The 26,558-nt window shown below is 44.7% G+C and overlaps 2 long non-coding RNA genes across 2 annotated transcripts in view; both read right to left on the reverse strand.

Moving 5' to 3' along the window:
- The window catches only part of LOC104847334 (uncharacterized), a 763,513-nt gene that overhangs the window by 73,443 nt on the left and 663,512 nt on the right, over positions 1-26,558 (reverse strand). The gene's annotated exons all lie outside the window — the stretch shown is intronic.
- Positions 17,681-26,558, reverse strand: part of LOC104847345 (uncharacterized) — a 44,934-nt gene continuing 36,056 nt past the window's right edge. Inside the window, exon 3 of the long non-coding RNA XR_010319538.1 lies at positions 17,681-23,236. This is a non-coding gene — a long non-coding RNA (uncharacterized LOC104847345). The remainder of the gene's footprint in view (positions 23,237-26,558) is intronic.

A 26,558-nucleotide genomic window follows, 5' to 3' on the forward strand; every position in this document is an offset into this window, starting at 1 on the left:
CATAGGGGTATGCCAAAACAAAACAAAGCAAGAAGATATGACACAGTAAGCAAGCATAAACTAATACGATAACTTATAGATGGCTCAGAGACAACAGTCAATGTCAAGTACATGAAGAAATAGACCATGATCACCTCACCAGGCTCTCAAAACAAAGAATCCAGGGATCTTCTAGATGAAAGTGCATTCCTGGAATTACCTGAGCCGGAATACAAAAGTTTAATATACAGAACCCTTCAAAACATCAGGAAGGAAATGAGGCAATATGCAGAACAAGCCAAGGAACACACAAATAAAGCAACTGAAGAAATTAAAAAGATTATTCAGGAATATAATGAAAATTTTAATAAGCTGGAAAAATCCATAGACAGGCACCAATCAGAAATTCAGAAGGTTAACAATAAAACTACAGAAGTAGACAACTCAATAGAAAGTCAGAGGAGCAGAATTGAGCAAGCAGAAGCTAGAATTTCTGAACTTGAAGATAAATCACTTGGCACTAATATATTTGAAGAAAAATCAGAAAAAAGAATTAAAAAAAATGAAGAAACCTTAAGAATCATGTGGGACTCTATCAAGAGAAATAACCTACGAGTGATTGGCATACCAGAACAGGGAGGGATAATAGAAAATACAGAGAGAATTGTTTAAGATTTGTTGGCAGAAAACTTCCCTGGTACCGTGAAAGATGAGAAGATATCTATCCAAGATGCTCATCGAACTCCACATAAGGCAGATCTTAAAAGAAAGTCACCAAGACATATTATAATCAAACTTGCCAAAACCAAAGATAAAGAGACAATTTTAAGAGCAGCGAGGGATAAACGAAAAGTCACCTACAAAGGAGAGCCAGTAAGAATAAGCTTGGACTACTCAGCAGAAACCATGTAGGCAAGAAGGCAACGGTATGACATATTTAAAAAATTGAAGGAAAAAAACTGCCTGCCAAGAATCATATATCCACCAAAACTGTCTCTTAAATATGGAGGTGAAATTAAGACATTTCCAGACAAACACAAGTTTGGGGAATTCGTAAAAACCAAACCAAAACTACAAGAAATACTAAAGGGAGTTCTTTGGTTAGAAAATCAATAATATCAGGTATCAACCCAAGACTAGAACACTGGGCAGAGCAACCAGAAGTCAACCCAGACAGGGAAATCCAAAAAAAACAAAGCAAGAATAAAAAAAAGGGAGGGGGCAGGGGTAAGCCCCTTTATAGAAGCTGGAAATCGGAGAAGAATAGGGGCCCAGGCATCTAAGAATACAGGAGCAAGGAACTGTGGATCATCTTGGGTGAATGGGAGATGGTCAGCAAAATTTCCAGAAAAGAGGGGGAAATCCCCTGGATGGGACTTTCCATGGTCCACAAGAAATACGAATAGCTCCCTCTCATGGATTGAATTGTGTCCCCCCAAAATACGTGTATCAATTTGGCTAAACCATGATTCCAAGTATTACGTGATTGTCCACTATTTTGTTATCTGATGTGATTTTCCTACATGATGTAAATCCTACAGCTATGATGTTAATGAGATGGGATAGGTGACAGTTATGTTAATGGGGCAGGACTCAATCTACAAGGTCGGATTGTATCTTGAGACAATCTCTCTTGAGATTTAAGAAAGAGAAGCAAGCAGAGATACAGGGGGACCTCGTCCCACCAAGAAAGTAGCTAACAGAGCAGAGCGTGTCCTTTGGACCCAGGGTTCCTGCAAAGAGAAGCTCCTAGTCCAAGGGAAGGTTGATGGCAAGGACCTTCCTCCAGAGTCGACAGAGAGAGAAAGCCTTCTCCTGGAACTGATGCTCTGAATTTGGACTTCTAGCCTACTAAACCAAACCCACTGCCGGCAAGTCAATTCCAACTCATAGCAACCCTATAGGACAGAATAGAACTGTCCCACAGAGTTTCCAAGGAGCGCCTGGCAGATTTGAATTGCTGACCTTTTGGCTAGCAGCCGTAGCACTTAATCACTACACCACCAGGGTTTCCTCTGGCCTACTAGGCTGAGAAAATAAATTTCTCTTTGTTAAAGCCATCCACTTGTAGTATTTCTGTTATAGCACCCCCAGATAACTAAGAAACTCCCCCGAGAGGTATGCAATCTCTTCCCTAGAAGATGAGGGAGAGGACATACACTGGCAAAACTGATTCAAAAAAAAAAAAAAAACCCTAAGTGCCCATCTCAGAATAGATGTTTAGTACATGTACATGTTTCCTTTTGTTTCTTTTTTCAAACCTTCCTTTTTACATGACTTTTCCGAGTGCTTAGGAATCTCTTTTTGATTCCCTAATGTTCAAGGGACATTCTGTCTCTTTGACTCCCTGAGTGGACTAACCATCAATATTGCCCAAGCCTAGGCAGCCAGCTTCTCTCTTCTGTACACATTGGGTTTTACTAAAAGGCTATCTATGAAAAAAGGGGGAGTTCACCTGTGTTAATGAAAAATTCCCCCCCCCCCAAAAAAAAGAATTTATAATCTCTTGAGGTTGTTTTGAGGTTAAAGCTGACCAAAGAGTGGCACCAAAATTTAGGAACTGGTTTCTTTTTTCCAACAAGGATGTATTGGGGAAAATTCAGGAGCTTAGGTAACATGTTGAGTTCTTCTCTCCTATCTGCCTTGCACTGGCTCCCCTAAGCAGGCTCGCACATGAAGTGAGGAATGTTATCAATTATCTCTGGAAAAGAAAAAGCCCTGGCAACCCCAGGAAGACCAAGGGGAAGAAGCATTGCTATCTCCAGATTTCATTAATGATAGAAAGAGGAGTCCAGCCCAAGAAGCTGCCCAGAGAGATTCTACAAGAGATGAAGTGCCAAAGGTCTGGTAGGCAACAAGCCATGGGCATATGCCTCACATGCTCACACATGTGGGGTAACACACACGTCAGGGTTATCCTACCACAGGGGTGGAGGAGCTATGTATATTCGTCAAATCCCATCAGTCCTTGGTTGATAGCTACACTGAAGGGAGGGTGGTATGAGTCTCAGGCACTCTGGCCTGCAGTGTGGGCAGAGAGAGGCTTTCTACAGTTTCAGAGAAAGCCCTCAGGTAGAGAGATTGGAGACTGGCAGTTGGAAGTAGGCGTGAGACATAAGGAAGTGGTAAGGCCCTAAGGATATGGGAGAGGTGCTATTGTAGATTTTTATGCTTGTTCAAAGCAGCGTCCCAATAGGTTGTTGAAACCTGTTAGTGAGAAAAATAAAGCTGAGCTTGAATGACAAATGATCCAGGGACCAATATCACAAGAGCCACCAAATTAAAATAAAAACTAGAAATACTCGTTCCAAATACTTTATACTCATTCCTCAGGAGCACTGCTGCCATAGAAGGTAAATTTATCATCTCAGTGGTCAAGGCAACTCCATAGGGGACTGGGATCATTCATGTCAATAAATCTCACTTCAAAAGGCAATTGCCAGTAATTCCAGGGTGAGGGCCCCTTACTCTCTGGAGGCAAATTTAGAGCTTGTATGACGTCTGGGTGACTAAGGAGACTTGGATTAATTACAGGCAGGTGGCCATCCTTATCATTTCTGGCATCCAGGGAAATGCTCCACTCACAAAACTAACTTCTGGAGCTGTGTTCGGGACCCTTTCTCGGTCCCTGTAGTACCTTCTCATCCGCCCAGGGCCAGGCCAGGTTCACCACTTGCTGCCCATCAATCCTGCCAAGGGCGCTTCATTTGGACGCTCGCTCAGAACACTGGTTTGCTCTGGCAGGTGATGCTAGCGTGGCACCATGGGCAAGCAAGAGGCTACCCACAGAGTTCAACTGAGATGCATGGTCCTTCACACCAGCCCTCCTGAAAACCCCTACAGTTCCCATCGCCTCTAAAATGTCTGCTCTGTAACTTATATTATTGTCTTATAGCTTTTCTTAACTCTGGTATTATTATTCAAGTGTACATGCGTATGTTTTGTTTCTACAAAGCCATTACAGGTCTTTGAGAATAACAACCATGACTTCTATTTTTATAGCTATCCTCCCCTCTTCCATGCCAACAGAATTCTAATTTTGTTCAGGTGGCAATGTGCCCAGTTTTGGACAGTGAGATCTACAGGTAAGTTGTTGTGAAGACTTCTGGGAAAGTTTTTGCCTTTCTGATAAAAAGAACCAGTTGGCATTGCTGTTCCCCTTTTCTACTTCTTCTTCTTTTTTTTTTCTGCCTAGAATACAGATGTGATGGCTGGAGCTGCAGCAATGGCCTTGCAACCATGAGGGAACATCCAAAAGAATTGCACAGACGCTGACCCTGACACTGTTGAACTCATGAACCAACACCAGTATCGGCCTACCTCCAAACTTCTTGTTAGGTGAAAAAATAAGTGCCTATTTGTTTAAGCCCTTGAAAGTGGATTTTTCTATTATCTGTAGCCTCACAATAATGCTTGACAAAAGAAACAGTAGAAATAGTAGGAGCATGACCTCATTATGTTCATCTCTGCTGTCTAAATCACACACAAGTACACCCCTGGAACAACCTATATCTCATGTGAAACCTGAACTATAAATGGGTATCTGGGAAATGAGGAAATATCTTTGACTTCCTCCCATTTAGCTTTCCCACTACAAAAGGGTTGGGATGGAATTGAGTGAGCCAGTTTGCAATACCTGCCATACCATCCGTGATAGGTAGGGAAATAGAGCCCCCATGCAAAATCCCTAATTGATGCCTCTTCTATTTAGTTACGGAAAAAGTGGCCGCTGTAGCAGACAAACCCCAAAATCTCAATAGTTTTAGCACAATAGAAGTTTATCATTCAACCCTGTGATGTCCGAAATGGGTCTTGAAAATTGTGGAAGGGGACTGGGGGGCACTTTGTTCCGTGAGTCATTCCAGGACCCAGGCTGACTTCTTCAATATCAACTGGCAGACACAAGAAAAGAGGGTGAGGAAGGCATGTGCTCTTCTTCAAAGCCTTGGCCTGGAAGAGGCATCCATCACTTATGCTCACATTCCCCTGCTGAGAGCTCATCTTATCACCTCCACCTAAATGCAAGGGGTGGGACACACAGTCCTTGGCTTGGCAGCAACTTCCCAGGAACAACTCTAGTCTATGGAAGGAGAGAACAAATCTTTGGGGAACAGCTAGGTGTCTGCCACCAGCTAAACTTGTTATAATCACTGTGGCAGGTTTTGTCCCTAATTGCTGTGTTAAAAAAAAAAACATTGCCATAGAGTCGATTTCGACTCAGAAAATTCTTAATAGATAAATAGAAGAATGACGGAAAGGATAAGTATCTCTTTGTATCTCAACTCAAGTATTGTGAAGAGCCACTAAAATATTTTAATGCCAATGTCCTTAAGAATAATTCTTCGTAAGAATCATTTTTAATTATTCTCTTTTGAAACAAGGGGAATGTTTATTAATAACCTTGGATGTATATTTTTAAAAACAGTTTAAGCCATCGGTAAGTGATATCAAACAAGGGTTTCTTCTTGTCGTTGTGTGCCGTCGAGTTAATTATGACTCATAACAACCCTACAGGACAGAGAACTGCCCCAGAGGGTTTCCAAGGCTGCAGTCTTTAAGGGAGCAGATTGTCAGGTCTTCTCTCCCCACGGAGCTGCTGGTGAATTCGAACTGAGCCTCAGTCAGAGCCAAGAGTTTAACCATTACGCCACCAGGGCTGCTTAAGGGGTTCTTAATCTAGGGAATCTGTGGGTAGAATTCAAGAGGTTTGTCAACTTGGAAGAGAAAAATCACATTTGCACTAACCTTTATCTGAAATTTAGCATTACCTTCCGTAATGAATGTAGGTAACACACCACAGGAGTGTAAGCAGTAATTGTAACTGTCACCAACAGAAATCACAGATACTCCTATACAAGGTTACAGTTATTGGAGATAGCTGGAAGTATTGCTTACATTCATCATTATTTCAAAATTACTGCAATCATCAATCTGTTACTAGATCTTGGTATTTCAGCCACACTTACTATCATATTATAATACTTTATTTTTGAAAGCTGTATTTTAATATACATTATATCTTATGTATTTAAATTTTTTATTTTAAAAAGGGGTCCATGGGCTCCACTAGACTGCCCAAGGGATCCACAGATCAAGTAAGATTAAATGTCCACCCCCCTCAACCCCCACTCTAGGGAGTGGAGCCCTGGTGGCAAAGTAGTTAAGAAATCAGCTGTTAACTAAAAGGTCGACAGTTCGAATCCACCAGTCGGTCCTTGGGAACACTATGAGGCAGTTCTACTCTGTGCTATAGGGTCATTATGAGTTGGAACTGACTCAACAGCAATGGGTTGGGTTACAGCTTGGGTTGGGTTATAGCTCCAGGGAGTAAGCAAGGCTATTAATGCAATCAACTTTTCACCATCAGTCTTCCCTTCGGAGCCCAGCCTCTGCTAGTTTTTTCCGGCCTTAGGTTGCCTGTCTCTTCTCAGAGGCTGGTGGGAGGACGGTGGTTTTGTGCTGAGAACTCAGTAGGGCCCAGGCCAGGCAGGGCCCCAAGGGCCGGGGAGGCAGGGAAATGCGTTCCTGTTCCATTTCTCCACCTCACACCAAATCACCCCTCAAACCTGAACCATGTTGACACTTTTCCAGATGACCTGGGGGCACCGAAGCAGCCTTTCAGTTTTAGATCTTTCTTCCCTCCCAGCGAGCCCAGGAGTTTTCACCTGAGCAGACAAGCTTTTGCAGTGAGGCCCAAAAGTGTGGCTTTCCTCCCTGGCAAACATTCGTAGCTTCTCCTGGCAGGTTCCAGGACATGTTAATAAGTGCTATTAATTGGAGCCTGATTTGCAGACCTTATGGATTATTTGGGGGTTTGTAGCTAATGGGGATCAAAGCTTGCACATACAACAGCCTCCCTCCAGAAGCTTAGATCACCCCAGTCTGCCAATCCCTGCTTTGTAAGAGCAAGAAAATAGCAGGTTTATCACAGAAGGGCCCCCAACAATGGAAATGAATTGACCCCTTCCCTTCCAGCTCCTGCAGGACACAAAGAAAGCCCTTCCTCGGTGCAGGACTGGGAGGATGGCTGTGTGAAGCAAGGCTTGGCGTGATTTAGTCAGTGGCAGGAGATTTTCCCTGGCACCCCTGCCTGCCAGCCATGCAATCACTAGCACCCTGAAGAGTTTTTTCTTTTTTTTTAAATCATAGCCTTTAAGTGCTCTCTGTGTTTACAATTAGTCAGAAGCCCTGGGATGGCTCCATTCGAATCACTGTGCAGGGCCCACCCCCTTGCTTGCCCAAGTGTTGTAATGAGCCCTGCAAAGCTCAGCAAGCCTGCCTGGCAGTGGTGTTTGCAAAAAGGCTCCCAGCCCTCTCTTCAACAAAGAAAAACATCTTGGCATCTGGGCTTTCTAGCTGTCATTCAGATTCTCTGCTTTTCCAGTCTGCCACTGCTGAGGATGGATTTCATGGAAGCATTTACTTATTTTGAAACGTTAGCACTGAGGTTTTGGTAGAAATTTGTAAATCTTGCATGTGAGAAGTAACGTCATGTTTGAGAATGCTCACAACTCAAGGAAGGGATAGGATGGGGGTTTCTTGCTCTTGTGTGCCATCGGGTCAATTGTGACTCATAGCAACCCTATATGACAAAGTACAGCTGCCCCATAGGGCTTCCAAGGAGCAGCTGGTGGATCTGAACCGTGGACATTTTGGTTAGCAGCCTGAGTTCTTAACCACCAAGCCAACAGGGCTCCAGAACGGGGTGGGGCATTCCATGTTAGGTTAAGAATGGGCCTACTGTTTTGGAAAACTGTTTGGCAGTATCTACTAAAGCTAAACATAGACACACACTAAGCCATCCAAACCCATTGCCCTGGAGTCAATTCCAACTCATAGGACAGAGTAGAACTGCCCCATAGGGTTTCCAAGGAGCAGGTGGTGGATTTAAACTGCTGCTCTTTTGGTTAGCAGCCAAGTTCTTAACCATTGTGCCACCAGGGCTCCCAGACATGCACTATGTGACCCAGCAATTCCAATCCCAGGTTATTTCCACAGAAATGGGACCTGAACCCCCCCACATGTACTGAGATGTTCCTACTCGCATTATTTATAATAGCTCCAAATTAGAAACTGCCCAAATGCCCATCAACAACATAATGAATAAAAAAATTGAGTTGAATTCACAAAATGGAACACTATACAGCAACGACAATACAAACTACAATTACATGCAACAATATGGATGAATCTCACATATGAAAAGTTGAGCGAAAGAGGCTAGACATAAAAGAGAATATGCTGTATCACTCTATTATATGAAGAATAAAAATTGGTAAAACTAATGCACGTTATTAGTCAGAATGGTTATCCTTGGAGAAAGTAGTGACTGGAAGGATCTTCTGGGTGCTAGTAATATTCTGTGCCTTCATCTGGGGACTATGTACAACGGAGAAACTAGTATATGAAAATGTACTGAGTTGTAAATTTATGTGTTCATATTTCTGTATATATATTAACCAAAAACCAAACTTGTTGCCATGGAGTCAATTCCGACTCACAGCAACCCTTTAGGGCAGAGCAGAACTGCCCCAGAGGGTTTCCAAGGAGCACCTGGTAAATTCGAACTGCTGACCACTACGCCACCAGGGTTTCCGTATGTATATCATACTTCAAGAAATAGTAAATAATAACAACAATCATAGAGCTAAAGTTGACGTTACCTTCTCCAAGAGGAAGTTTTAAGGCTGGCCTGATCATTGGATAGTTGGAGCCAAAGTAGTTGATTTTGCCTCCCTGGCCAGCTGGACCTCGTATCCCAGAGACCTGGGTCTGCTCTGAGGGCTGAGGTCACTCAGCCATGGGCTGTTGTTCTGAAAGCCCAGCAGTGTCCCGGCAGCTTCATTTCAGGGAAGAGCTCACGTGAAAATGAGGCAGATGACGGGGAGAGCTGTAACTGTGGAGGGGAGAGTCAGGATTAGAACCAAAGGGATGTGACTACATGCAAACTTTACAAATTCCATCCCCTGGGTACTCTAGGCATGCTGCCTAGGACCTGGGAGCTTCTTAAAAGTCTGTGAAATTTTAAAAGGGTTAAAAAAAAGTATAAAAAAAAAATTGCTGTTGATTCCAACTTATAGCGACCCTATAGGATAGAGTAGAAATGCCCCATAGGGTTTCCAAGGAGTGGCTGGTAGAATCAACCTGCTAACCTTTCTGTTAGCAGCCAAGCGCTTAACTACTGCACCACCAGGGATCCAAAAAAAAAAAAGTATAATGACTTCAAAACGCAAAACAGAAAATTACATAATCAAAATCAATAAATGTTTCATTAAATTTCTACAAAACAGCATTATGACAACTAACTCAGTGTTTCTCAGTCAAGCTCCATCTGCTTCTAAACGTCCAGATGTCCAGGCATCTCAGACATTCCAGTCTCAGATGAGCGCCTGGTCGAGCCTCCAGATGATTGTAACCAGCCCCTGTCCCAGCCAACACTACCTGGAGCAGAAGGACCACACAGTCAACCCACAGAATTGTGGCTTTGCAGGGGTAGATTATCCAACAGGCAAGGCGCTTACCTTGCTTACCAGATCATCTGTAGTGAACATTTTTTCACCACATCAAAGATTTTTCTTCTAGGTCTGGCTGGAATCTGTCTCTCTCCCAACCCCATAGCACCTTCCTACAGAATCAAAGCCTCTTTTGAAACTTATAATCTCTGACAGAGGCAGATGACCCAGTAGGCAAGGTAAGCACAGGGTTACTTGTGCTTACTTACTAATCTGTAGTGAACAGTTTCACATGGATTTCACCACATCTTTGTTCACTACTGATGATCTGGTAAGCACCATGCTTACCTTGCTTATTGGATAATTTGCCCCAGGTTTTAAGCCACCACCTTTTGAGGTAATTTGTTAAACAGCATTAGCTAAGTGAAACAAAACCCTTTCGAACAGCAAAATTCTGTATGCCTACCTCTACAACAAAAAGACAAATAATCCAATTCAAAAAATGGACAAAGGATATGAATAGACACTTCACCAAAGAAGACATTCCAGCGGTCAACAGACACATGAGGAAATGCTCGCGATCTCTAGCCATCAGAGAAACACAAATCAAAACCACAGTGAGAAACCATCTCACCCTGGCATTACTGGCATGAATCAATAGAACAGAAAACAACAAATGTTTGAGAGGCTGTGGGGAGATCAGAACTCTTATGCACTGCTGATGGGAATGCAAAATGATACAACCATTTTGGAAAATGATACGGCGCTTCCTTAGAAACAAAAATACTATATGATCCAGTAATCCCACTCCTAGGAATATATTCTAGAGAAATAAGAGTCGTCACACAGACAGACATATGCACACCCATGTCCACTGCAGCATTGTTCACAACGGCAAAAAGATGGAAACAACCTAGTTGCCCATCAACAAATAAATGGATAAACAAACTGGTACATACACACAATGGAGTATTACGGAATGCTAAAAAACGATGAAACTGTGAAGCATCATATAACGTAGATGCATCTAGAGGACACTATGCTGAGTGAAAGAAGTCAATCACAAAAGGACAAATATTGTATGAGACCACTACTGTAAAAACGCATGAAAAGGTTTACATACAAAAAGAAACAATCTTTGCTGGTTCTGAGGGTGGGGAGGGGTGGGGATGGAAAAACACTTAATAGACAATAGATAAGCAGTAACTTTGGTGAAGGGTAAGAGTGCACAATACTAGGGAAGCCAGTACAACCTACAAAAGGCAGGGCCATGGTGGGTCCATAGACACTTCCAAACTCCCTGAGGGACCGAATTGCTGGGCTCAGGGCTGTGAGGACCATGGTCTCAGAGAACATCTAGCTCAATTGGCGTAACAGAGTTTATAAAGAAAATGTGCTACATTCTACTTTGGTGAGTAGCATCTGGGGTCTTAAAAGGCTGTGAGCGACCATCTAGGACACTTCACTGGTCTCATCCCCTCGGGAGCAAGGAAGAATGAAGAAAACTAAAGACATAAGGAACAGATTAGTCCAAAAGACTAATGGACCACATCTACCACGGCCTCCACCAGACTGAGTCCAGTACAATAAGATGGTGCCCAGCTACCACCACTGACTGCTCTGACAGGGATCACAGTAGAGGGTCCCGGACAGAGCTGGAGAAAAATGTAGAACAACACTCTAACTCTAAAAGAAAGACCAGACTTGCTGGCCTGACAGAGACTGGAGAAACCCTGAGAGTATGGACCCTGGACACCCTTTTGGCTCAGTAATGAGGCCACTCCTGAGGTTCACCCTTCAGCCAAAGACTGAACAGGCCCATGGAACAAAACAAGACTAAAGGGGCACACCAGCCCTGGGGCAGGAACTGGAAGGCAGGAGGGAACAGGAAGGCTGGTAATAGGGAACCCAGGGTTGAGAAGGGAGAGTGTTGACATGTCGTGGAGTTGTTAACCAATGTCATACAACAATGTGTGTACTAACTGCTTGATGAGAAACTAGTTTGTTATATAAACCTTCATCTAAAGTTCAATAAAAAAGAAAATTCCGTATGCCTACTTTGGGACATGGGTGGAATTGAAGATATTTGATAGAGTGTGAAGTAGGTCCGAGGACCTAACAAGAGAGAAGATGCCAAGCAGCTGGTAGAAGATGGGCCCTCAAATAAGCCCAGTCCCCAGAACGTGCAGCTACAGCGGGTTGTTTTAATAGTCATTTTGTTGTTGCTGTGTTTGAGTTAAAGGCCCCAACTGTACCGGAGCAGCATGCCAGGTGCCTGTTATCATCCTTACACCGGGAAGACAACTGGGGATTTTTCCATATATGTGGCTTGGTAGGAGCCCTGGTGGTACGCTGTTAGGTGCTATGGCTGCTAACCAAAGGTCAGCTGTTTGAATCTACCAGCCGCTCCGTGGAAACCCTATGGGGCAGCTATACTCCGTCCTATAGGGTCTCTGTGAGTCAGGATTGACTCCATAGCAACGGGTTTGGGTTTTTGGTTTTTGGTGGCTTCTATGAGATTCCAACTCCTAATTAGAAGCTTCCTTTTCAAGAAATTATTGTGTAGCTGAGTGATAAGAATGAATTCAGACCAGTCTGTTCTCAGATTCCCATACTCACAGAAAATAAGTAGTCTGAACATAAAGTCCTGGGAGGGGGCGATGAACAGCAATACTCGCTCACCCAACCCCTGCATCCCTGGGCCCTCTGGCTGGCAGACCGCCAGGACACAGCTTCTGCCTCCTCCCTCCTTTCCAGGTGACGCTGTGGTACACAAGGCAGGGACTGCCCTAACTTGGGCAAAATGAGTGATCATTTGTTGCTCAGTAATATATATTGAGCACCTTCTATGTCACAAACAGATGCTATGTTGGGCACTGAGATATGTTGGTAAATAAAACAGACATTGTCCCTCCTGTCCTGGAGATTGCAGCCTAGTGGAAGAGACAGATGATAAACAAGTAAATAAACACACGCTATGAAAATGCCTCATTTGGTCCTGCCCCGGGGGCCCTTTGCATGATTCCCTCTTCTTCAACTGCTCTTTCTTCTAATATTTTTTGTCACTTAGGTCCCAGCTTAAATGTCACCTTCTCATAGAGGCCTTCCCTGCCACCTAGTCACCCTTTAGAACATCCCTCAATTTTCATTCTCTGAGTACAACCAGCGGCCATTGAGTCGATGCCGATTCACAGCAACCCCGTTTATGTCAGAGTAGAACTGTGCTCCACGGGGTTTTCAGTGGCTGATGTTTCGGAAGAGGATCACCAGGCCTTGAACTCGAACCACCAACCTTTCAGTTAGCAGCTAAGCACCTTAACCGTTTGCACCACCCAGAGACTCCATTCTATGGGGAGCGTTACCTATTATCAGATAGTTCCTTATATGTTTATTGGTTTATTTGTTTACGATGTCTTTCTCCCCATAGAAGGTAAACTCCAGGAGGAGAGGATCTTGTCTGTCTTGTTCACTACTGTATCTCAAGCTCCTAAAACAGTGCCTGGCATGTAAGTGGTGCTCAATAAATATTTGAATAAATGATGACATAAATTTGGCTCTCAACCTTTTCACTACTAAGGAAAACATTTTATTTTTTATCCTGTGCAGTTTATTGGTGATTTGACGTACCTGTCTATCTCCAAAAACTGCACTTATGTGATAATTTGCACACTTCTTTAAAATGATATACATATATTAACAGCCAATTACAATTTCTGTTACTCATGAAAAAACTGGGGTAATCTGAGAGGGCTTATAGAATTCCAGCCAGAAACAACGCAGATGGACATTTTCATCAGGGAGTTTTCTTACCCTGGATAAATGTCTGATATTTAAGGGGCATTTAGAAATCTTGGAAACACCACATGGACATTTTGGCCGCTGTCCTTCATTTTTTTAAGAAGGATGTTTTGCCTGACTGACTCCATTTCCTTGTACAATAAAACAAAGGTGTCCTGTTCTCCTACCTCGGTCTCTCGTTTATTCGCCAGCATGAGTCATGCCGAGTAAGAACCTGGGGTTTCCACCTGTTAACAGCAGTATGAGAGATTGATCTTGTAGTAGCATTGCCATACTTAACTAAAAATACAACAGTCCCAGTTCAATTCGAATTTCAGACAAACAACAATTTTTCAGTATAATCCAAATGTTGCACGGGATATACTTAAAGAATTATTTGTTGTTTATCTGAAATTCAAATATAACTGAGAGTCCTGTATTTTATCTGGCAACTCTATCTGGTAGGTCTGTAGCTCACCAGTTTCCACACCTCTCCCATCCCTGTTTTGAGGTTTTTATTTTCTGCTAAAATGGCTCCCAGACAATACGCAATGGGTGAGGGGAGATCCAGGGACAACCTGCTTTAATAACTGAAGGAGAACATTCCGAAATGCTGGAGAGTTTAAACTGGTCTCACGAAGCCCTACACTGTGTCAGCACCTGCCTGGAGAAATTCAATTCACAGTCTCCTCATCCAATTGGTTGCTACCTCAAGCCTGCTGCTGTTTGGGGGAGCAAGGAGAAGAGAGAGACAGAGCCAAAGCACCCAACTATTGTATGGTGATATCTAGGCATTTGTACTTGAGTTTATGTGAGTGTCAGGGTCTGCATGTGGGGTGATAATTAAGCGGTAGGTGGTATCAGGGAAAACTGTCAACATGGAGGCTGATGATAGATACTGGCGACCTAAACAAATGAGAAAAGTTAAATTAGTTTGGCTAATTATAGTCATTTGGGTGAGCCTCCTAGCATAGATGCCTAATTCCCATATGGCACCGTAATACGTATATCATATATGCCTTAAGTTAACTTTGCCATAAAGTATAATCCGATTAGAACAGGAGATTCAACACTTATTGAATTGAGCCATCATAGTTTGTCACTGGTGCAGAATGGATAGCTGCTAATCTTAACGTTGATGCAACTATAGTCTGAGCCACAGAGAGAAAAACAGCTATGGCAGCCTCTAAAACGGCTCCCAGGGAGCCTCACTTCCAGGTGTTCACACCCTTGTGTGATCCCCTGCCCTTCTGTGTCCAATTGGACCTAGTGACTGTCTTTTAACAAGATGAGGTGAATAATGACTGTGACTTCATTCTCTCTACCTCTCACTCTCTCTAGGTCCCTGGGAGGCACAAATGCTTTGTACTTGTCTACTAACCTAAAGGTTGGTGGTTTGAACCCACCCAGTGGTATCCCAAAAGGAGCACGGGTGGCAAAGTGGTTAAGCACTCAGCTGCTAACCAAAAGGTTGATAGTTTAAACCCACCACCAGCTCTGTGGGAAAAAGATGTGGCAGTCTGCTTCCGTAAAGATTTGCAGCCTTGGAAACCCTATGGGGCAGTTCTATAGGGCTGCTATGAGTTGACATCGATTTGAGGTCAACAGCGTTAGTGGTACCGCAAAAGGTTACAGCCAAGAAAACCCCGTGGAGCAATTCTACTCTGTAACAAGTGGGGTCTCCGTGAGTTGGAATTGATTTGACAGCAACAGATATTTTTTGTTCTCACTCTCTCTTGCTGCTTACTTATTCTGGGTAAAGCCAGCTGCCATGTTGCGAATAGCCCTCTGGAGAGGCCTTCATGGCAAGGTACTGAGGGAGGCTTCTGGCCACCAATCAGAGAGAAAACCTGAGACCTACCAACGGCCACACCAGTCAAGCCTTGAGACAACTGAGATCCACCTTGATGCTGCCCACGAGAGACTCTGAACAAAAGGCATCCTGACCCACAGAAATGTGAGATCATACATTGTTGTTTTAAGCTGCGAAATTTGGGGGTAATTTGTTGTGCGGCAGTAGGTAGCAAAAACAGGCACTTATTCAGGACTCTTCTTGTATGGTGTCATTGAGAAAGGTGGGTGAAAGTTTAATCCCTATTTTCTACAAAGCAGACACAGCAACCAATGAGGGGTCTACAGAGGGTTGGGGCGGGGTGGAATGATAGGAAGAAAGGCATGGAAACTGGTAGTTTACACATCAATATTGCCAAGTTCTTAGTACCTCTAGCAATGCCCCTGCCTGTCCCTGAAGATTGGGTCATCTTGCTATGGTAACCCTGAGCTGCTCATTCCTTTTACAAACTGAATTTCCAATCACCTGCTGGGCCTCCAGATTATTTTCTTGCTTCTTCTCCCTTTGACTTATATTCTTGGGGTTGGCCTGTGCTGGTCAGGTCACAGGCAGCTCGTCTCCATGACTCCTGCCAAATGTACCCTTTGGAAAGACGTGCCAGTTACCAAGTTGTTGCCTCTCAACTCCAAACATGCTCTTCCATAGTCAGCTTTGTGATGCTGGCGCTGGGACAGGGCAACCAAATTTCTGCTTTGCAGTGGCTCCCCACTCGGGTCTGCCAATAGAGGGCGATAGAGGAATACCGCAGGCTGGAGGGGAAGGCAGGCACTTGCTCCTTCCTGTTTGCTTCCTGGTCCTGTAAGAAGCATTGGGTTCAGTCTGCAGTTTCTGCAACACTGCTGAACTCACCTCATGGAGCCCCTCAAAAACACCAGCATTTGCTGAGCAGTACCCTCTCCTCAGAGGTCTGGGTCCCAGCCCCCAGGACCCTTCCCTGAGTTTCTAAGTTTTAATAAATTTCAGCCTCTTCCTGTTATTCTCCAGCCCTAGAAGTGGTAGCTACTTACTGCAGTTTCTACTCCCAGATAATTGTTTACTTTTTCAGTTGCCTAATTTGGGATCCCTGGTGGCATAGTGGTTACCAGTTTAGCTGCTAACCAAAAGATCGGCAGTTCAAATCCACTAGGCACTCCTCAGAAACCCTATAGGGCAGTTCTACTCTACCCTATGGGGCCCAACTATGAGTCAGAATCAACTCGAAGGCAACAAGTTTTTTGTTTGTTTAATTAGAAATTATTTATATTAAATTCTTGCTTTGAAAAAACAACCTGCTGTGCTTTTTTGCCTTCTGATTGTACCCTGACTGATACAGGCATGTCTTTGTTATCTAGTGCTGCTATAACAGAAATTTCACAAGTGGATGGTTTATTCTCTCAGTCTATGAAGCTAGAAGTCTGAATTCAGGGTGCCAGCTCCAGGGGAAGGCTTTCTGTCTCTGTCAGCTCTGGGGAAGGCCTTTGTCGTCAATCTTCCCCTGCTCTAGGAGCTTCTTAGCACAGGGGCCCCAAGTCCAAGGGGTGTGCTATTTTCCTAGCTCTTCTTTCTTGGTGGTATGAGGGCCCCCTGTCTCTCTGCTTGCTTCTCTCTTTTATATCTCAAAAGAGATTGATTTAAGACACAACCTAATCTTTTAGATTGAGCCCTGTCTCATTAACATAACTGCCACTAATCCCACCTCGTTAACATCATAGAGGTATGATTTACAACACATAGGAAAACCACATCAGATGAAAAATGAAGGTCACACAATACTGAGAATCATGGACTAGCCAAATTGACACACATTTTGGGGGGACACATTTCAATCCATGAAAAGGGGTGACTGATCTACCCTGGGCTTCTGGCCAGGCTATGTCTCAGCTTTTCATCATAACCCTCCAGAGAGAGCTGCTGGCCCTGTTATTGGTTTCTACTTTTATGGCTTTATGGTCAGAAAAGATGCTTTGTAATATTTCAATGTTTTGGATTCTGTTAAGGCTTGCTTTGTGGTTCAATATGTGATCTATTCTGGAGACTGTTCCACGTGCGTTGGAAAAGAAAGTATGCTTGGTTGCTGTTGGGTGGAGTGTTCTGTGTTTGTCTACGAGGTCAAGTTGGTTGATTGTGGCATTTAGATCTTCTGTGTCTTTTTAGATCCTCTTTCTGGATCTTCTGTCCTTCACCGAAAATGATGGGCTGAAGTCTCCTACTACTATCGCGGAGCTGTCTATTTCTCTTTTCAATGCTGTTAGAGTATATGTATTCTGGAGCCCCGTCATTGGGTGTGTATATATTTATTATGGTTATGTTATCCTCGTGTATTGACCCATTAATCATTATATAGTGTACTTCCTTATCCTTTGTGCTGGATTTTGCTTTAAAGTCTATTTTGTCAGAGATTAATATTGCCACTCCTGCTCTTTGTTGATTGTTGTTTGCTTGGTATATTTTTTTCCCTCCTTTGAGTTTTAGTTTATTTGTATCTTTAAGTCTAAGGTGTGTCTCTTGTAGGCAGCAAATAGACTGATCTTTTTTTTCATCCATTCTGCCACTCTCTGTCCCTTTATTGGTGCATTTAGTCCATTTACATTCAGTGTAATTAGTGACAGGTATGAGTTTAGTGCTGTCATTTTGATGTATTTGTGTGTGTGTCTGTGTGTGTGCGTACCGTGGAGAGTTTCTCTGTTACACTTAATTTTCTATGCTGTGTTGTTTTTCTTTACGTTATTTTCTTTTTCATTGTTGTTGATTTTGTATTTGCTGAGTCTTTGTGGGTTTTTTTTTTTTTTGATATGTAGGATTGTTAGTTTCCTTTGTGGTTACCTTAATATCTATCCCTATTTTTCTAAGTTGAAACAAATCGTTTATTTCTTTATATTGCCTTGACATCCTCTCCATATGGAAGATTTCTGACTACATTTTTTAGTTCCTCTTTTTTGTTTTAATGTTGTCATCTTTTACTATTGATGTCTCTTTTTCCCTATTTTCAGTGTTTTACCTTTGATTTATTTTTGTGACGTCCCTATCTGGGTCGATATCTGTGTGATATCTCTTCTGTATTTGAGTCTTGGGTTGTTATCTGATGTTTTTGACTTTCTAACTGAAGGACTCCCTTTAGTATTTCTCACAATTTTGGTTTGGTTTTTGCAAATTCCCTAAACTTCTGTTTATCTGGAAATGCCCTAATTTCGCCATTATATTTCAGAGACAGTTTTGCTGATTATATACTTCTTGGCTGGCAATATTTTTCCTTCAAGGCTTTATATATGTCATCCCAGTGCCTTCTTACCTGCATGGTTTCTGCTGAGTAGTCTGAGCATAGTTTTGTTGACTCTCCTTTGTAAATGACTTTTCATTAATGTATAGCCACTTTTAATATTCTCTCTTTATCTTTGGTTTTGGCAAGTTTGACTATGTCTCAGTGATTTTCTTTTGGGATCTACCTTGTGTGGGGTTCAATGAACAACTTGGAGAGATAGCTTCTCATCTGCTGCGGTTTCAGGGAAGTTTTCTGCCAACAAATCTTCAACAATTCTCTCTGCATTTTTTCTTATGCCCCCACTGTTCTGGTACTCCAATCACTTGCAGGTTATCCTTCTTGATAGGGTCCCACATAATTCTTAGGGTTTTTTCATTTTTTTTAATTCTTTTATCTGACTTTCCTCAAATAAGTTGGTGTCAAGTGCTTCATCTTCAGTATCACCAATTCTGACTTCCATTGCTTCAATTCTGTTCCTATGACATTCTACTGAGTTGTCTAACTCTGAAATTTTATTGTTAATCTTTTCGATTTCTGTTTGCTGTCTCTCTACAGATTCTTGCAGCCTTTTAAATTTGTCATAATGCTGTTGTATAAACCTGTTAAGTTCCTCTATTGTTTTGTCTGTGTGTTCCTTGGTGTGGTCTCTGTTTTGCCTGATCTCCTTCCTGGTCTCTTGAAGAGTTCTGTATATTAGTCTTTTGAATTCTACCTCTGGTAAGTCCAAGACATTATTTTCCTCAGGAAGGTTTCTTGACTCTTTGTTTTGGTGGCTCGATGAAGCCATCATGGTCTCTGCCTCTTTATGTGATTTGATATTGACTGTTGCCTCTGAGCCATCAATAATTTATTTTATTTATTCATTTATTGTTTGCTTACTGTGTCCCTGCTTCTTGTTTTGTTTTTATATGCCCAAATAGGGTGGTGGCGTGAACTAATTTGGTTATTCATGCCTTTGAAACTCTCACATTCTGTCTCCAGGCTGCTAGAACTCTTACTAGGTATGTGAGTCCAGGAGTCCATTTCCTTTTCTTGTGAGGATTCTGATCAGGTGTCCAGGTCATTGGTCACCAAGTGTGAGGTGTAGGCTCTCACTTACAGTCCTAGATGGGAGGGATGATTGGAGTAGGCACAGGTATTTGGCTGCAGTAGAGGGTCATGCACTGATCAAGGCTAGGGGCTGACTGCTGTCCCTGAATGTCTATCTAGAAGGCATGTCCCTGCTCCCAAGAGCACATAGGTAGGTGGATTTTGCAGCCAGATTATGGGCACCCAATGCTGTTGGGTGTAATGGCTGGGAGTCACCACTTATTCTTGGACCCCTGTTGCAGGTCGCTCAGTGGAATGGGTGGAGCTACCAGTCCGCAGGCCCCTGATGTGGGTAGGTGAGGACCCTGCTAAATAGGCAGGGCAGAGTCAACTGTCACAAATCTACCACTCCACCTTATAGCAGATACACATGAAAATAGGCTTCAGGTATAAACCCTATTATACTGTGCTAATGAGGGCCTACGCTGTTGAAATGGGCTAACACAGGTCTAAGCAGGGGTGAAAGGCCTACAAAGTCCATGGACCCCTAATGCCTGTGCCTAGGCAGGGAGCCTCTGCCTGCCCTGTATTCCCAGAGTAGAGGAACTGGCAGATTATTTTTTCCCCATTTATTAATTTGTTCCCTCTCCAAAGTGAGGAGAATGGCTCAGGACACATGATGGGTCCTACTTCCTGCCCAGGGAGCACAGCACTTTCTAAAGCCTGACCAGGACCCAGAGCAGAGCAAGGAAAACGCAGATAAAAAGGGTTTTGTTTTTGTTTCTATTTCGATCCATATGGTAGGTTAGATGCTTGTACTTATCTTTCGCTGACTGAGCAGCATTTCTCACTGGTTCTGGAGACTTGAGCAGATTCTCCACCAATTGGTCTCTCCCAAGGTGGAGAACTGGTCCCAAAACCACCATTTTCCTCACCACATGCGCCAGCCAATCTAGCCTGCAGGGTGCCAGTGCTGGCCAGGTCAGGCCTGGCAACTTCTCACTGCTTCTGAACTGTCTCTTCCTCCCTCTGCCACTCGGTCCAATTCCTCGACTTTGTCTTTGACGTTCAGGGCTCCTACATTGCCATATGTAATCGATTTGCTTGTTTTTGCAGGTCTTTTTTGTAAGAGGGACCACGAGAAGCATCTGACTACTCTGCCATCTTGGCCCTGCCTCTATTCCATTGACTTGAATCACAAGGCATGGTAGTACCAAGAGATGCCCTAAGGGATCTTCTGAATTCCAGATGTACTCTTCTTTACCTCCATTATGTAATATCAATCCGATTTCCTCCTGATAATCAGGATCAATCACACTAGCCAGTACAGTAACTCCCTTCTTTGCCTGTTGATCCAGTGGCATAAGGAGCCCAAAGTGGAAGGTAGCATTCTTAGCTTCCAGTTCAATGGAATCAGTGATGCATCTCCAGGTGGCAGCACTTCTCCCTTTGGAACTAAGACCTCTAGATCTGCAGAGCATAAGGCTGTGGGGACACGAAGCAAAAAATCTTGTAAGGAGGTCACTAGGGGTAATAGTGAGTAGTGCCACTCCTATTCTCACCCATTCATTCCTGGACCCATGAATCCTGGCTATGGGAGATACAATACCATATATTGGACACTGGTTTAGAGCATATACAGCCTCTAGGTGAATACTGCACCAACCTTGCAAGGCATTGCCACCTAGCTGGCACCGTAATTGTGTCTTTAGGAGTCCATTCCATCATTCTAACAAACCAGCTGCTTCAGGATGATGGGGAACATGGTAAAACCAGTGAATTTCATGAGCATGGGCCCACTGCTGCATTTCATTTGCTGTGAAGTGAGTCCCTTGATTCAAGGAAATGCATGTAGGATACCATGATGGTGGATAAGGCATTCTGTAAGTGCATGGGTGGTAGTTTTGGCAGAAGCATTGCATGCAGGGAAGGCAAATCCATATTCAGAGTAAGTGTTTATTCCTGTAAGAACCAAACGCTGCCCTTTCCATGATGGAAGTGGTCCAACGTCATGAACTTGCGACCAGGTTGCTGGATGATCACTTTGAGGGGTAGGGCCATATCAGGGACTCAATTTTGGTTTCTACTGCTGGCATACTGGGCACTTAGCAGTGGTTGTCAACAAGTCGGCCTTGATGAGTAGAAGTCCATGTTGCTGGGCCCAGGCATAACCTCCATCCCTGCTATCATGGCCACTTTGTTCATGAGTAATGATGGGAGTACCTGGGAAAGGAGGATGAGCGGTTTCCAAAGAACACGTCATCCTATTCACTTGATTGTTAAAATCTTCATCTGCTTAGGTCACTCTTTAGTGAGCATTCACATAAGATACAAATATCTTCACTTCTTTGGCCCATTCAAAGAGGTATATTCACATATTTCTTCCCCATAAACCCTTGTCTCCAGCTTCCCGATCATGTTCCTTACAAGTCCTTGACAATCCAGCTAAACCACTGGCCACAGCCCATGAATCAGTATACATACAATCGTACTTCTGGCCATTTCTTCTTCCAGGCAAAGTGAACACCCAGGTGCACTACTTGAACTTCTGCCCATTGGGTGGATTTCCCTTCACCACTGTCCTTCAGGGAGGTCCCAGCAAGGGGCTGTAGTGCTGCCGCTCTCCATTTTCAAGTGGTGCCTGCATATTGCATAGAGCCATCTGTAAACAAGGTACGGGTTTTCTCATCTTCAGTCACCTGATCATAAAGAGCTCCCCATGAGGCCACAGGTGCAGCCTGGGAGATGAAAGGTATGTGACATGAGTGGAGACCATGGGCATTGGGGCATTTCCCCATGCAACTTACTTGGACCCTCACATCCTGCTCAGGCCCGATCTTGTATATACTGCTTCAATTAATGATGGAGTGCTGCTGGGCAGGTCCAACTTTATAATTCTGTGGGTCAAACAACATCCAGTTCATAATGGGAAGCTCAGGCCACATGGTGAGTCGGTGGCCCATGGTTAAGCGTTCAGTCTCTACGAAGGCCCAGTATCAAGCCAAAAGCTGTTTCTCAAAAGGAGAGTAGTTATCTGCAGAGGATGGCAGGGCTTTGCTCCAAAATCCTACAGATCAGCGCTGTGATTCACCGAGAGGGGCCTGTTCTTCAAAATGAGGATGAAGAAAAAGGCATTGGCCAGATTAATGGCTGGATACCAGGTACCAGGAGATGTGTTAATTTGCAGTTCACTCCTCCAAGGAAACTCCTCTTCCAACTGATTGGCTGCTCACATCAGATCACAAAATGGAGGCTGATTACATAATTTCTGCCAAACCCCTGAGAATCGTGGCCTAACCAAACTGACATGTAACATTAACCATCACAGTCGTGATGAAAATGTTCTGAAGTAGATACTGATGATGATTGAATAAGACTGTAAAAGTACCTGAAGCCACTATACTACACATGTTAAAATTATTAAAACAATTTTGATTTTATGAGAAATCTACCTGTTAAAATAGCATATAGTGATTTGGAAAAATACTACCACAAAACCAAAAAAAAATCCCACTCCGGTGAATTGAAGAAAGGGTGTGGTTCTGGAGCTGACGTTCCCTACCCATGAACGAGGAGTGGCTGTAGAGGAGGTGTAGCAAATGGCTCAACCTGTAGTGACCGAGGCAGAGCTGGAGATGGAAGACTTGGTGCTCTGTAGAGCTTTGGTGTTGAGCAGGAGCAAGACCAACATCAGCAGATGGTGTGGGAGCCATTTCTGGAGGTGGCTACGATTGAACTCTACGCCTCCAGCTACCTATCCATCTGATGCTGGTGATGGAGCTGGTGACGGAATAGTTGGTGCACTATGGAGCTCCAGTGTTAGTGCAGGAGCAGGATCAACATCAGCAGGTGGTACGGGAGCTGGTTCTGAAATGACCCATGTGGTCCCTGTCCCCAGGAGCTCACAATCTGTAAGGGAGACACGAAGATGGATAAAAAATGAAAACAAACACATACGAAGAGCGTGTTTCATAGAGAAAATGAAGCAGGGTGCTGTAAGATAAGGCTGGGGTGTGGTCCAAAAGGCCTCACTAAGGTGACATTTATGTCTGACCAGAATGATAGGAGGGACCAGCCCTGCACAAGTCTGGGAACAGCGCACAAGGGAGAAGACACAGCTGGTGGAGAAATTGGGAGGCAGACATGAGTTTGTCCAGAGAGAGGGTTGAAATGCAGCCAGTATGGCCAGAGGGAGCTGAGGAGGAGAGGAGGCAGGGAGGAGGAGAACAGGTCCAGGACCCATGACCTGGTGGGCTGGAGGAGTTATCTCCTGCTCTGTGATAACAACACCCCCAAAACTAATGACTCACAACACACAACAGCACACAGCATACACTCTCTGTGGGCCAGGAATCCAGACGTGGCTTACATGGTGACTGTCCCAAGTTCTCAGAAGCCTGTGGTTGGGGTCTCAACTGAGTCTTGACTGGGGAGGATCTGTTCTCTACCAACTACCACGCTATGAGCAGGACTCTGTGAGCTGTTGGACTGAGGGGCATCACTTTCTCTCTGTCTGTTGATTAGGACCCTCCCTCAGGTCTATGTCACATGAATCTCTCCATGGGCAAGTCATACATCACAGCTGCTTCCCAGGGGAAGAGAGAGAAATAAACTGCAGACAGAGAGAGATGACATAGAGAGAGACAAAGAGAGAGAGAGAATAAGAGAGCGCCAAGAAACATTGCCCTGAATGGGGTCATTATAAGTCGAAATCGACTCAGTGGTAAATAACAACATTCTTCAGAAGCAAGTCCTTGAGTCAATCCACACTGAGGGGAGGGTGTCACACAGGATGTGGAAACCAGGAGGTAGGATTGTTGGGAGCCATAGTGCAGGCTGCCCACCCCCTAGTCTGAGATTAGGCACTGGGTCAGATTCTGTATAATGGAAGTTATTGCAGGGTTTTATGCAGAGGGTGACAATATCTGATGTTCATTTAATTCCAACCCCTTCCTGGTGCAGACTGGGAAATGAGGCCAAGAGGGGAAGTGACTTTCCCAAGCTCACACCACCAGAACCCAGCCCTGTTTGGAGATGTACTCCATGCTGCTTCTCACACCTGCCTGAAACTCTGCCATCTCTGAGTTTCTGCATTTGCTACAGGAGCAGATTATCCAACAGGCAAGGTAAGCACAGTGAATACCACATCTTTAATGCGGCAAAACCCATGTGAAATTGTTCACTACAGAGTAGGAAGTACAAGGAGACCTGTGTTTACCTTGCTTACACGGTTATCTGCCCCCATCAGGGATTGTAAATTTGAAGAGGCTTTGATTCTGTAGGAAGGTGCTGTGGGATTAGGAGAGACAGATGCCAGACATACCCAGAAGCAGAGTGTTAGATGTGAAAAAAATATGAAAAGCTGAAAATGTTCATTACAGATGATCCGGTAAGCAGGTAAGCCCTCTGCTTACTTTGCCTATTAGATAATCTGGCCCCAGATTAGCTACAGGTAATGCCAGTCCACAGGTTCTATAGGTGTTATCTCACATATACCTGCTGAGGTCCCTGGGAAGAAGATGCTAGAATGATCCCTTGTGTGGGTAAGGGGACGGGGAGGCTCTGAGAAACACAGACACTTGTTCATGGTCACAAACTGGCTGACAGGGATGACCTTTGTCTAAACCCAGCTCTGTCTGCTCAAAGCTGGGGCCCTGGCTACACCCAGGCCTTCCCCAGGTTCTGGGGGCAGGGGGAGGGCTGTGTTGGTGTCACTCTGTACAATTATGGAGATGGCATGGGGGAAAGGTGAGCACTCAGCAGCCCAGAGGGGAATTTGGGGAGGTCTTATAAAAATAAAAAAAAAAAATTTTTTTTTTTTTTTTTATCTGCCATCTGGCCCAAGCCAGGAGACCCAGAACATGACCTCACTTCCTTGATGACAGAGTACATAGAACTTGGAACCCTGGTAACCAGGCACCCACATTCAACACGCACCACCCTACCAGCTCACTTGAGTGGAGACACTCAAACTAGAAACATGTTTTCTTCTTGTCTCCCATCTTCCCTTGTATCAAATCTTGAGAGACCCAGGAGTTCGACACTTTCACGAAGGCTGAGACATGTTCTCATCCCCCACCCACGAAAGCTCAGGCCATTTACCAAAAAGAATCCAAAGGTAACACAGGGTGGCCCAGGGCTGCCAATCCAGGCCAGGCCACCACTGTGACCCCACCCGGGCAGCCCCACACCCCTCCCCAAGGTCATACCATCCACCAGGCCATGCCAGCCCTTGTCCTCATGGGGTCCCTGGGAATGGGGGCTGGGAGGAAATGTGGACAGAACTGATAGGAGGCAGAAAGTTGTTGGCTGAGGCAGGGTCCATTTGGGAGAGGTGGTGGGGGTCAGGGAAGGAGGAGCCATGTGGCCTGGGGAGATCTGGGAGGGGAGGAGTGATAATGAGGATGATGAAAATGGGGCTGCTGCTTCAGGACTAGCACACATTGAGGGCAACCCCAAGCTCCATCCCCACGGCCTCTCACCACACTGGGTTCATGGGGCTGAGTCTGACCGTGGCTGGGCGTGGCAGGTTGGGTGCCTTGGGGGGCTGGGGGCTGGGGTGGCAAATGGGGAGGACTCTATCACTTCCCTGCCCTGATCCCCCTGATCAGATAGAACAGTAGGATGTAAGTCTACCCAGGGGTTCCAGTTCAGACCAGGCCTTAGGGAGGAACTGTTGGGGTCACAGGCTGAGTCAGCACTCTCACCTGGACCTTCTCTGAGATCCAGCTCACCCTGAGTGTGGCAGTCAATGTGCAGCCCTGGCTGCTGGCATTGCCTGGGCCACTGCTGACCCTGTGCCAGCCAACTTCTGCCAGATCCTGCTGCAACAGTCAGAGGCTGATTCTTCTACTCGTGGACGTGGTCAGGGCTGGATGGTACAGCCCACAGGCCTAGCCGCCCAGCATGGGGGAACTGGGAGCTCCTCACAGGCACAAGGGCTTGAGGGGCAGAGAGGGAAGTGGGTGGCTTGGAGGGGCTCTTGATAACTCCCTGGCTGCTGCTGGCACTGTCTCTGCAGAACTCCCCGCAGGAGATCCCCAAGGAAAAGGAGAATGGCATCATCTCCTCGGTTTACCCCAAGAAAGGGGCGATGAAGGGCTGCCGCAGGTTCTGGGTGAGTGCAGGGGGAGGGGAGTGACGTCCCTACCAGGGACCCAAGATGACCAAGACACCACCCTGTGGACCGCAGGTCACTCCCAGGACTTTCCCTCTCGAGGGTCCGCAGCCT

Source organism: Loxodonta africana, chromosome 27 (assembly GCF_030014295.1).
Source record: "Loxodonta africana isolate mLoxAfr1 chromosome 27, mLoxAfr1.hap2, whole genome shotgun sequence".
Lineage (NCBI taxonomy): Eukaryota > Metazoa > Chordata > Mammalia > Proboscidea > Elephantidae > Loxodonta > Loxodonta africana.